Below are 13,208 nucleotides of genomic sequence, written 5' to 3'. Positions count from 1 at the left end.
TTCTGCTGGTGGCATCTGACTCAGATGATGAAAGTGAACATGTGTTGGTCTACATTGGTTCAGATTGTTATTGAGCAGAACCCCTCATTAGCATGGACACATGTCCTCTAGAATGGTGGTTGAAGCATGAAGAGACATATGAATCTTTATGCATATGCATTTGGCTCATAAATATCTTGCCACACCGGCTACAACAGTGCCATGTGAACACCTGTTTTCACTTTCAGGTGACATTGTAAACAAAAATCAGGGAGCATTACCTCCTGCAAATGTAAACAAACTTGTTTCTCTGAGTGACTGACTGAAGAAGAAGTAGGACTGAGTGGACTTGTAGGCTCTGAAGTTTTACATTGTTTTATTTTTGAATGCAGTTTTTTTTGTACAAAATTCTACATTTGTAAGTTCAACTTTCATGGTAAAAAATTGTGTTACAGTACTTGTATGAGGTGAATTGAAAAATACTATTTCTTGTTTTTTATAGCACAAATATTTGTAATCAAAAATAAATTAAAAAGTGAGCACTGCACACTTCGTGTTCTGTGTTTTAATTGAAATCAATATATTTGAAAAAGTAGAAAACATGCAAACATATTTAAATTAATGGTATTCTATTATTGTTTAACAGTGCGATTAGTCATGATTAATTTTTGTAATCGTTTGACAGTCCTACCTTGCACGCATCAACATTGAATTTAATCTGCCATTTTGTCGCCCAGTGAGATCATTTTTATCTCTTTGCAATCTGCTTTAGATTTAACTATTTTAAGTAATTTAGTATCATCTGTGGACTTTGCCACCTCACTACTTACCCCCTTTTCCCAGATCATTTATGAATATGTGAACAGCACTGGTCCCAGTACAGATCCTTGAGGGACCCAACTATTTACCACTTTCCATTGTGAAAACTGATCATTTATTTCTACCCTTTGTTTCCGATCTTTTAACCAGTTACTGATCCATAAGAGGGCCTTCCCTCTTATCCCACATCTCATTACTTTGCTTAAGAGCCTTTTGTGTGGGACTTTGACAAAGGTTTTCTGGAAGTCCAAGTACACTATATCCCTCTTGTCCACATGCTTGTCAACATCCTCAAAAAATTTGAATAGATTGGGAGGCATTATTTTCCTTTACAAAAACCGTGTTGATTCTTCCCCAAAATACCATGTTCATCCATGTGTCTGCTAATTCTTTTCTTTACTATAGTTTCAACCAATTTGCGTAGTACTGAAGTTATGTTTACTGGCCTGTAATTGCCAGGATCACCTTCAGAGTCTTTTTAAAAAATCAGCATTACATTAGTTATCCTCCAGTCATCTCCTACAGAGGATGATTTAAGTGATAGGTTACATGCCAGAGTTAGTAGTTTCTGCAATTTCATAGCTGAGTTCCTTCATAACTCTTGGCTGGTGACTTATTACAGTTTAATTTATCAATTTGTTCCTCCTCTATTTACACTTCAATTTGGGACAGATCCTCAGATTTGTCACCTACAAAGAATGGCTCAGCTTTGGGAATCTCCTTCACATTCTTTTTGCAGTGAAGACCAATGCAAAAACTATAGTATTTAGCTTGCCTTTTAGTTGTCTGTACTCACTACATTCTTTGTAGAACTGCGTAGAATGCAAAAGAATGAAGAACGAAAAAAGCCTTTATCTGATCTGTTGATTTAACTGGAAAACAATTGCTTTTATGTGCCTCTCTCACCCAGAGATTCTGACAAGGAGAAGACTATAAATAAGGTGATAGCTGGAGGTCCTTTGACCCCAAGGCATGATAGGACAGAAGCCAGAGGCTGCAAAAGGACAGACAGAGAATTATGGCTCCGTGATGTCTGATCATCTGGCCTCTCCCCCCTCCTTTTGTGAAAAGAGCACATGGAACTCATGTTGTGGGGGTGGGAAGGGAGGAAAAACGAGCCAATTAAAAGGCTGTGGGAGTCATCCCCAGAGGAGAGGCAGCTGGCTGGACCTATCCCAGGTTCCCCTAGAGAGAGTGGATCCGAAGTCCAGGAGCACAAAGAGAGGAGAGAGAGAATCAGTAACCCTCATCAGAGAAGAAGGGAACCAGCCAGTTTAGCTGCAAAAGGAATGGGAGAAGTATGGGCAGGTCACACAGAATTCCCCTTTACAAGAAATGGAGACCCTGCTGAGCTATTTCCCAGCCAGAGGAAGGAAAGGGAGAATCCTGAGCCTGTTGCAGGAGATACCTTCAACCTGGCCCTGGCTATCAAAGCCATCTGATATTCTGGGGGAAAGAGAGGGACTCCAAGCAGCTATCTCCCTCCCGTTTTGAAGAGAACAAACTGAATTATCAGAGAACTGTCTCTGCGACAGTAATTAAATAGTATACAGATCATATTCAGCAGCTATTATTTTATGTTCTTTTTAACTCTAGCCCTCCCCATCACACAGAAGAAAGTTGTCTATGCCACTGACTACCCTTTTCTTATACAATAAAAAATATTCTGCAACAATATACTTGTAAATTTTCTCCACAAAATGCACCTTGAGCCAAACAAATCAGCACCTTTCACAGCTTTTCTCTGTTAATTTGTCATCTTTAATTTAAATCAGAGTTGAGAACAAACATCGTAATTTGTTTCACTGCCCAAATTCCGCTCAGAAATTATGTTTCAACGTCCCTAGGACTGTTCGTATTTACGCTCCTGAGTCCATCTGTCATTGTTGCGCTCGTTCAAAACTGTGCTCAGACATCACACTTCCTTCCACTTCCTCTTCATCTGGTTCAGAGACCATCTTCCCACAGTGCAACCAACTGCACTGCCAATAAGACACAGGTGTATGGCTGTTGAAAGAGACAGAAATGAGAGAGAGTGGAGTGAGGACAGTTCCGTATTCATAGTGTGTACATCCCAAGCTACCTTGTCCATCTGTTATATTTTCTTGTTAGTAGCAGTTGAGCACCTAACCATGAAGGATTACAAGAGCAGAGAAGGAACTGGTACAAGAAGGTGATGGGATAAGGAGTCAATAACAGAAGTAAGTTTCTTTTCCCAGCCTAAAGTAAACATTTTTGTTATTTTCTCATGTAATGGCTCTTCTTTGACGTGACAGGGTCCATTGATTAGGCATTAAACGATCTAGATAATGCTTCTCAAAAGGCAGAATTGTATGGACCTCAGCAGAATTAGGAAATGTTCAAGCTGTGTATATAAGTAATCTAAACCAACACAAGAAGCTTCTCTGTTTGATTTAGACAGTTCAAATCTGAGATCTCAGCGAAGTTTTTATTTGACAACTCTGGAACAAGATCCTTTTGATATTTCATGTGCCGTGTCCTGCAGCGGGTCAGACATGATAAGATAGATTTCATGCATATGACTCGCTAGAATAAGTGCCCGAAGCATTCTAGAAGGTGCTATAATTTGCTCCTCTTCAGCACAAGTCATGTTTTGTTCTTGTCTCTTTATCTTTCTCGCCCTAGAAATCAGTTCTGATGTCACTGTAACGTTAGATGCCTGATTAAATCAGTCTGAAGGACAACTATATTAGAGTCTTGCATAATGTAACACAGAGATGATTCAAAGGAATGGCGTCCAAGGTATTTAAACTATACTTTTTAAAGTTTGTAACACAAATTAAAAAGACAATTTAAAAGTAATACATATGAACATGAAAGAAACTTGAAGGTCACAGTAAAGACGAGATGGCCCTGATTTTCCCATTATCTTGCACTTTGTGTAGTCATTTGAACCAGTGCAAAGTGAATGTAAGATGCGACCAGACCAGAAAGGTGGTATGTTCTACTCCTGATGCCCTTGTGTAAATAATTAAACAAGGGGCAGGACAACAGAGAGCCAGGCCGGAGCGAGATTGAGATTGAAAGGAGTCTCTTTTTGTGTGTTTTTGTGTAGTATACTGATGTTCCTACATAAGATAGGAATATGCTATTTCTAGAGAAGCCAGCAGTCTAATCTGATTGTTTGGTTCAGGCCAAGACTTACCAAGACCCTGTGTGGTGACATCACAGGCTGTTTTGATTAGCTTGAAAGCTAAAGAGTCTGTGAAAGTCTAAAGATTTTGTCTGTGTCCTGAAGTCTCAATATTATATTCATTACAAGTGAGCCCTTTATCATCATTACAAGTCTCCTCTTTACCTGGGGATAAACCGATAGATTACGGCACTGAGTTAAACAGGGCATTTTGCTGTCTGAGAGTTTACGGTGAGGTCTCCAGCCATAACCATTTACTGGAAAACCATTAGTTATCAGTTAATTGCACAGCTACAGTAAACCAGATATAGCTGCTTTTAGAAATGTCCCAGGAGGAAAAGAACTGGAGAGGGAATCAGTCTAACAGATGGCAATGTATCAGTTGCTAACACTGGCAAAGCTTTGCTAAAGGATTTCCTTAGGGGTCCTTGCTACAGTGTCAGGGATCTACAGGTGTATGTCTTTCTGGGTGGTGCAGAATGAAGAAAAGGATTGCAGGATCTCTCTCTGCAGGTTCCGACCTGAGAGCCCTTTCATTTATATGCTGCATTTTTCGGACTGATAGGTGAAAGTATGCTCCTGCAGAAGTGGGCAGCATACAGCATAAAGGCAAAGTAATGATCAGAGCTTTTCATTAATTGGGAAGTTATTTAGTTAGTTTCATACAAGTGCTAAGCCACCAGCTGCGGCGAAAGAGGATGAAGAATGCCCATTTAGCAAAAAATGCTTGCTGTAACTAGTGCTGTTTGGAAAATTTGTCTTGAAAATCATTTCCCCCGTTTTTCACCAGTTGTGGTTCTAGCAAAGATCGCAATGTAGCGAGTTTTTAGCTAAAACACAGCAAATTAGAATACTTCTGTTGTTGTGGTCTCTTTTGAAGAATAAATATGGCAACTGATAGGAACTCTTATTTCCTAAGTCCCTTCCTTCAGACGTGAAACTGGTTGAAAATGGGAGGGAGCGGAAAGAAAATCATGAAAATTTCCGCACAAGAAATTCATTTTTGTTTTTAAATTTAAAATTTGAAAATTGTTGACCAGCTGGCTAGCTGATTGAAAATAGGAAAACAATTTTGCAGAAATTTTTAAAAAATTCCTGATTTTTTTTTATTCAATTTGAAATTATATCAACATTTTTAAAATTTCAACCAGCTGTATTCAGATATGAGATTAATATCATTGGTGGCAGCAGTTCCTCTCAGCTAACACAATTGTACAAGCCTTGGTTACCTCCCACTTTGACATCTGCCTCTTCTTCTTCTCTGGGTTCCTTCCCTTCCAGTCCAGCCAAAATCATCTTTCTTACCCACCGCAAAGGTCACGTTACTCCCCTATTTAAATCCTTCTGCTGGTTCTCCGTTGCCAACTGATTTATACTTACGGTTCTTGTCCTCAGGACTCTGACCCAGCCTGTAACTTTACTCTGTTTTCTTTCTTCTCCTTCTTCATTCCACCAATGATGCTAGCCTTACAGCTCCTGTTCTCACATTTTACTACATTACTCCATGCCTCTCCCTGTGTCTGGAACAACATTTCTATCCCAGAGCACTAACCTCCTTCTTTCCTGTAATTTAAAGTGCTCCAGAAAACCCATTTTTCATGGTATTTCCCACATTGGATTGTTCTTTCTGTATGTTGGGACTGAGGTGTGGACATGGCATTGTACTAGAACTACACTTGCAGAAAAGCCAGAGACGATAATAAAGGGTGTATTTGTGGCACCTGAGAGACTAACAAATTTATTTGAGCATAAGGATAATTTCCACCCACTTCTAACATTTTCTAGGAATGTTGGTGTGCTAATGCTTCACATTATTAGTATTATTATCATCATCATGACTAGGAATCTTAGTCATGAACATGGACCCCTTTGCGCTAGGCGCTGTATAAACACACAGCAATATGACAGTCTCCGTCCCAAAGAACATACAGTCTAACTTTGTCTTTTATAGTGAACTCTTGCTATGGAAAAGCAGTCCATGGGGCCCCCCAAAGTCCTGGAAAAAATAATAGGGGAGGAGGGAGAGAGTTCCTGAGTGAGATGCGTGTTGCTTATTAAGAAATGGTGAAAGACTCCAAAATAGAAAGAAATATGCCATGCTGGGAAGGGAAGGGGCGAAGGTGTTGCCTTGTAACTGCTAAAGAATTCAAAAATGTAACATTCATTTGTTCCCTGCACCTTTGTGCTATAGATTGTATGAATAAGAGTGTAGACATCATCCACTGGGAACTGTCAGTGCTATCTTCAGCAGATTTTCAAACATCAAGGATCCTGCAATGGCCTTCCCTTTGTGAGTGTTTTCTAAAGGCCAGATGGTTTCAACTTTGATTTTACTTTCCAGGAAGAAAGGCAGGATTTTGCATTCAGTATACCTTGCTGTAAACAAACTGCACAAAGTTCAATGGACCAAGGCCATTGAATCTAAAGCTTGAGTCAGAACATAATCAGTTGGGTTCTATATGGTGTGAATTGGGCTAGTCCCAAATTTGTATTTAGCCTCAACCACTGAGCTCATAGCTGACTAGCACAGGTTAAGCTTATAAAACTCATGCACAGTTAAGGCTAACATCCTAAAATGATCTGACTTGTTTCTGTCAAAAGGAAATCAATGGTTTCATTCTCCCATAACCTCGCAGTTCTGTTTAGCAACCCAAACATTGCTGCTATTTTTAAATTCATAGCACAAAAGTAGTGCTTCAGGTTCTTAATGAGGTATTTGATCCATTATTTATTTTGATAATATGCTAGGATCTCTAAAGATAAGAAAGAAAGTGAAGGAAAGTAACATAGGCCCTAATCTTGCAAGGATCTCCCTGCAGTTAGACCCCTATGTCCTCCATGGGATACTCCTGAGCACATTCTGCACAAAAAAAAAAATTAAAATTCTGCATACAATATTTTAAAATTCTGCAAAATTCTGCAAATTTTATTTGTCAAATAAATGTGAAGCCTCCAGCATGGCATGGGGGGGAGCATAGACCACTGGCTGCACAGAGGTGGGAGATCACTGGGCAGCTCCCCACTTCCCCGGGATACAGACTCAGCATTGAGGCTGCACTGAAGCCTGACACAGCACAAGAACTGGGCCTACCCCAGAAACACCCCAGGACCCTGCCCCTCCATGTCAGGAGCACCAGGTGTAGACAGGCAGGATCCAAGTCTGGAGCAACAGATAACAACCCTGCGTTGCATACGGGAAACTGAGGATTTCCTGGACGAAACTCAGGATAGGCTTCTAGGGGCACAAAGCTCTACAGATATAGAGCAGGTTGCACAGAGGAGCCAAGAGGCCAGTGAAGAAGCTTGGCAACATGTGACCTCCAGAAGAGGTAAGCAGAATGTCCGGGTTCCAGTAACACAGACACAGGTAACTAACCGCTTTCATGTTCTCTCCACAGGTATCGTTGCGGAGAGTGGACCAGATGATATGTCTGGGGCGAGAAAGCAGAAGGAGACTCCGCTGGTTGGAAGGCATGAGATGCGCTGTCCTGAGGTTGGGGGTTCCACGACCACCACCCCCAAGAGGAGAAGGCGGGTGGTGGTGGTCGGGGACTCTCTCCTCCGGGGGACTGAGTCATCTATCTGCCGCCCTGACCGGGAAAACCGAGAAGTCTGCTGCTTGCCAGGGGCTAAGATTCGTGATGTGACGGAGAGACTGCCGAGACTCATCAAGCCCTCGGATCGCTACCCCTTCCTGCTTCTCCACGTGGGCACCAATGATACTGCCAAGAATGACCTTGAGCGGATCACTGCGGACTATGTGGCTCTAGGAAGAAGAATAAAGGAGTTGGAGGCGCAAGTGGTGTTCTCGTCCATCCTCCCCGTGGAAGGAAAAGGCCTAGGTAGGGAGCGTCGAATCGTGGAAGTCAACGAATGGCTACGCAGGTGGTGTCGGAGAGAAGGCTTTGGTTTCTTTGACCATGGGATGGTGTTCCATGAAGGAGGAGTGCTGGGCAGAGACGGGCTCCATCTTACGAAGAGAGGGAAGAGCATCTTTGCAGCAGGCTGGCTAACCTAGTGAGGAGGGCTTTAAACTAGGTTCACCGGGGGAAGGAGACCAAAGCCCTGAGGTAAGTGGGAAAGCGGAATACCGTGAGGAAGCACAGGCAGGAATGTCTGTGAGGGGAGGGCTCCTGCCTCATACTGGCAATGAGGGGCGATCAACAGGTTATCTCAAGTGCTTATATACAAATGCACAAAGCCTTGGAAACAAGCAGGGAGAACTGGAGGTCCTGGTGATGTCAAGGAACTATGACGTGATCGGAATAACAGAGACTTGGTGGGATAACTCATATGACTGGAGTACTGTCATGGATGGTTATAAACTGTTCAGGAAGGACAGGCAGGGCAGAAAAGGTGGGGGAGTAGCACTGTATGTAAGGGAGCAGTATGACTGCTCAGAGCTCCGGTACGAAACTGCAGAAAAACCTGAGTGTCTCTGGATTAAGTTTAGAAGTGAGAGCAACAAGAGTGATGTAGTGGTGGGAGTCTGCTATAGACCACCGGACCAGGGGGATGAGGTGGATGAGGCTTTCTTCCGGCAGCTCACGGAAGCTACTAGATCGCATGCCCTGATTCTCATGGGTGACTTTAATTTTCCTGATATCTGCTGGGAGAGCAATACAGCGGTGCATAGACAATCCAGGAAGTTTTTGGAAAGCGTAGGGGACAATTTCCTGGCGCAAGTGCTAGAGGAGCCAACTAGGGGGGGTGCTTTTCTTGACCTGCTGCTCACAAACCGGGTAGAATTAGTGGGGGAAGCAAAAGTGGATGGGAATCTGGGAGGCAGTGACCATGAGTTGGTTGAGTTCAGGATCCTGACGCAGGGAAGAAAGGTAAGCAGCAGGATACGGACCCTGGACTTCAGGAAAGCAGACTTCGACTCCCTCAGGGAACGGATGGCCAGGATCCCCTGGGGGACTAACTTGAAGGGGAAAGGAGTCCAGGAGAGCTGGCTGTATTTCAAGGAATCCCTGTTGAGGTTACAGGGACAAACCATCCCGATGAGTCGAAAGAATAGTAAATATGGCAGGCGACCAGCTTGGCTTAATGGTGAAATCCTAGCGGATCTTAAACATAAAAAAGAAGCTTACAAGAAGTGGAAGGTTGGACATATGACCAGGGAAGAGTATAAAAATATTGCTCGGGCATGTAGGAATGATATCAGGAGGGCCAAATCGCACCTGGAGCTGCAGCTAGCCAGAGATGTCAAGAGTAACAAGAAGGGTTTCTTCAGGTATGTTGGCAACAAGAAGAAAGCCAAGGAATGTGTGGGCCCCTTACTGAATGAGGGAGGCAACCTAGTGACAGAGGATGTGGAAAAAGCTAATGTACTCAATGCTTTTTTTGCCTCTGTTTTCATTAACGAGGTCAGCTCCCAGACTGCTGCGCTGGGCATCACAAAATGCGGAAGAGATGGCCAGCCCTCTGTAGGGATAGAGGCGGTTAGGGACTATTTAGAAAAGCTGGACGTGCACAAGTCCATGGGGCCGGACGAGTTGCATCCGAGAGTGCTGAAGGAATTGGCGGCTGTGATTGCAGAGCCATTGGCCATGATCTTTGAAAACTCGTGGCGAACCGGGGAAGTCCCGGATGACTGGAAAAAGGCTAATGTAGTGCCAATCTTTAAAAAAGGGAAGAAGGAAGATCCTGGGAACTACAGGCCAGTCAGCCTCACCTCAGTCCCTGGAAAAATCATGGAGCAGGTCCTCAAAGAATCAATCCTGAAGCACTTGCATGAGAGGAAAGTGATCAGGAACAGCCAGCATGGATTCACCAAGGGAAGGTCATGCCTGACTAATCTAATCGCCTTTTATGATGAGATTACTGGTTCTGTGGATGAAGGGAAAGCAGTGGATGTATTGTTTCTTGACTTTAGCAAAGCTTTTGACACGGTCTCCCACAGTATTCTTGTCAGCAAGTTAAGGAAGTATGGGCTGGATGAATGCACTATAAGGTGGGTAGAAAGCTGGCTAGATTGTCGGGCTCAACAGGTAGTGATCAATGGCTCCATGTGTAGTTGGCAGCCGGTTTCAAGTGGAGTGCCCCAAGGGTCGGTCCTGGGGCCGGTTTTATTCAATATCTTCATAAATGATCTGGAGGATGGTGTGGATTGCACTCTCAGCAAATTTGCGGATGATACTAAACTGGGAGGAGTGGTAGATACGCTGGAGGGGAGGGATAGGATACGGAAGGACCTAGACCAATTGGAAGATTGAGCCAAAAGGAATCTGATGAGGTTCAATAAGGATAAGTGCAGGGTCCTGCACTTAGGACGGAAGAACCCAATGCACAGCTACAGACTAGGGACCGAATGGCTAGGCAGCAGTTCTGCAGAAAAGGACCTAGGGGTGACAGTGGACGAGAAGCTGGATATGAGTCAGCAGTGTGCCCTTGTTGCTAAGAAGGCCAATGGCATTTTGGGATGTATAAGTAGGGGCATAGCGAGCAGATCGAGGGACGTGATCGTTCCCCTCTATTCGACATTGGTGAGGCCTCATCTGGAGTACTGTGTCCAGTTTTGGGCCCCACACTTCAAGAAGGATGTGGATAAATTGGAGAGAGTCCAGCGAAGAGCAACAAAAATGATTAGGGGACTGGAACACATGAGTTATGAGGAGAGGCTGAGGGAGCTGGGATTGTTTAGCCTGCAGAAGAGAAGAATGAGGGGGGATTTGATAGCTGCTTTCAACTACCTGAAAGGGGGTTCCAAAGAGGATGGCTCTAGACTGTTCTCAAGGGTAGCAGATGACAGAACGAGGAGTAATGGTCTCAAGTTGCAGTGGGGGAGGTTTAGATTGGATATTAGGAAAAACTTTTTCACTAAGAGGGTGGTGAAACACTGGAATGCGTTACCTAGGGAGGTGGTAGAATCTCCTTCCTTAGAGGTTTTTAAGGTCAGGCTTGACAAAGCCCTGGCTGGGATGATTTAACTGGGAATTGGTCCTGCTTTGAGCAGGGGGTTGGACTAGATGACCTTCTGGGGTCCCTTCCAACCCTGATATTCTATGATTCTATGATTCTATGAGAGGCTTAGTGTGGGGGGATCCAGGTGTGGGTTGAGAGGATTCTGTATGGGGCAATCTGGATGCGGGTGGCTCAGTGGGAGATCCGGGGGGAGGGAAATCTGGATGCACAGGGGCTTGTTGGGGGTGGGGGGTGGGCTTCTGGGTGCAACAGTAATGGGACTCTGCAGGGGGGTCCACGTGAAGGTCATTGGGGCTCCACAGGGGGAGTCTGGGTGTGGGGGTGATAGAGCTCAGCAGGCGGTTTGGTTGTTGGGGTCAGATGCTGGGGGAGTGGAGCTCAGTGGGTTGGGGATCTAGGTGAAGCTGGTTGGGGCTCGGTGAGGTGTGCATCTAGGTGCAGATGGCTCATCAGGGTGGCCCAGGTGCATGGGGAGTGGGGCTCATTGTGGGCGTTCCAAGTGTGGGGGGTGAGGCTCAGCGGGAGGGTCTGGGTATGAGGGGGTCTGGATGCACAGGGGTTGGGTGGATGGGGGAGCAGCTCCCTGTACACATATCCCTCCCTTTGCAGCTGAGGAGCTGTCATAAATATAAAGGGAAGGGTAAACCCCTTTGAAATCCCTCCTGGCCAGGGGAAAGCTCCTCTCACCTGTAAAGGGTTAAGAAGCTAAAGGTAACCTCGCTGGCACCTGACCAAAATGACCAATGAGGAGACAAGATACTTTCAAAAGCTGGGAGGAGGGAGAGAAACAAAGGGTCTGTGTGTCTGTCTATATGCTGGGTTTCTGCAGGGGATAGACCAGGAATGGAGTCTTAGAACTGTTAGTAAGTAACCTAGCTAGGTATGTGTTAGATTATGATTTCTTTAAATGGCTGAGAAAAGAATTGTGCTGAATAGAATAACTATTTCTGTCTGTGTATCTTTTTTGTAACTTAAGGTTTTGCCTAGAGGGATTCTCTATGTTTTTGAATCTAATTACCCTGTAAGATATCTACCATCCTGATTTTACAGGGGGTATTTCTTTATTTCTATTTACTTCTATTTTTATTAAAAGTCTTCTTGTAAGAAAACTGAACGCTTTTTCATTGTTCTCAGATCCAAGGGTTTGGGTCTGTGGTCACCTATGCAAATTGGTGAGGCTTTTTATCCAACATTTCCCAGGAAAGGGGGGGTGCAAGTGTTGGGAGGATTGTTCATTGTTCTTAAGATCCAAGGGTCTGGGTCTGTAGTTACCTAGGCAAATTGGTGAGGCTTTTTATCAAACCTTGTCCAGGAAGTGGGGTGCAAGGTTTTGGGAAGTATTTTGGGGGGGAAGACGCGTCCAAACAGCTCTTCCCCAGTAACCAGTATTAGTTTGGTGGTGGTAGCGGCCAATCCAAGGACAAAGGGTGGAATATTTTGTACCTTGGGGAAGTTTTGACCTAAGCTGGTAAAGATAAGCTTAGGAGGTTTTTCATGCAGGTCCCCACATCTGTACCCTAGAGTTCAGAGTTGGGGAGGAACCTTGACAGGAGCGATGGGTGCAGGAAGCCAGGGTGGTGTGTGTGTGTGTGTGTGTGTGTGAGGGGGAGTGTGTAGAGCTTCCTGCAGTTGGGGGGAAAATCTGGGGGTGGGTCTGACCTAGCCCCAGATGCTATGCAGGGGAAGAGGAAGTCCCGTCCTCCCCAGCCCAGCCAGGACTAGCAGCTGAGCCTGGCACGGGGTAGAAGCCACCAGCCGAGTCTTTCCCATTCTCGTCCCCTGCCCCACAGTGATTTACCTCTCTGACGCCTGCCCTGGGCACCCAAAACATGCTGCTGGGGAGGGTCACATGACTGCTCTTATGGCTTCCGTTTGCTTCCCCATCAGAAAGTAATTTTTCTGTGGGGAAGCAAAAAAATCTGTGGGGGACATAAATTCTGCACATGCACAGTGGTGCAGAATTCCCCCAGAAGTAATGTGAGTTGTGCCTCTATGATGTAATCTACATCCCCCACACAACCCTTGAGTAAAACCCAACCCAAGTACCTCTGCCTAGTTGAAAAAAAGTAATAAAGAAGGAGTGATTCAGGGCCAGATTATGATACCCTTACTTACAATATTGTACTCCACATGCAATCCCAATGAAGTCAATGGGATATCTTCTGGCGATGGATACTATTCAATGTGAGTATGGAAATCATGGTCAGTTATTATTCCATCTGGGTGAACCGCAACTGGAGGAATTGGATTATTAGAGCTATTCACCGTGTACTGAATTATGTAACTGAGGATTAACTGGGGTATTGGGGAAATACATTGTTCTCACACT

At 44.5% G+C, this 13,208-nt stretch overlaps 1 long non-coding RNA gene across 1 annotated transcript; it reads left to right on the top strand.

Annotated features, from left to right (window-relative positions):
* Nucleotides 1-2,834: 2,834 nt before the first annotated feature.
* Nucleotides 2,835-7,447, top strand: LOC140917862 (uncharacterized). The gene is made up of 3 exons (XR_012161028.2): nucleotides 2,835-2,999; nucleotides 3,445-3,561; nucleotides 7,351-7,447. It is a non-coding gene; the product is annotated as an uncharacterized LOC140917862 (long non-coding RNA).
* Nucleotides 7,448-13,208: the final 5,761 nt, after the last annotated feature.

Source organism: Lepidochelys kempii, chromosome 10 (genome assembly GCF_965140285.1).
Source record: "Lepidochelys kempii isolate rLepKem1 chromosome 10, rLepKem1.hap1, whole genome shotgun sequence".
In the NCBI taxonomy this organism is placed as follows: domain Eukaryota; kingdom Metazoa; phylum Chordata; order Testudines; family Cheloniidae; genus Lepidochelys; species Lepidochelys kempii.
Note: the sequence above shows the minus strand (reverse complement) of the source record. Positions and strands in the feature narration are given on the sequence as shown.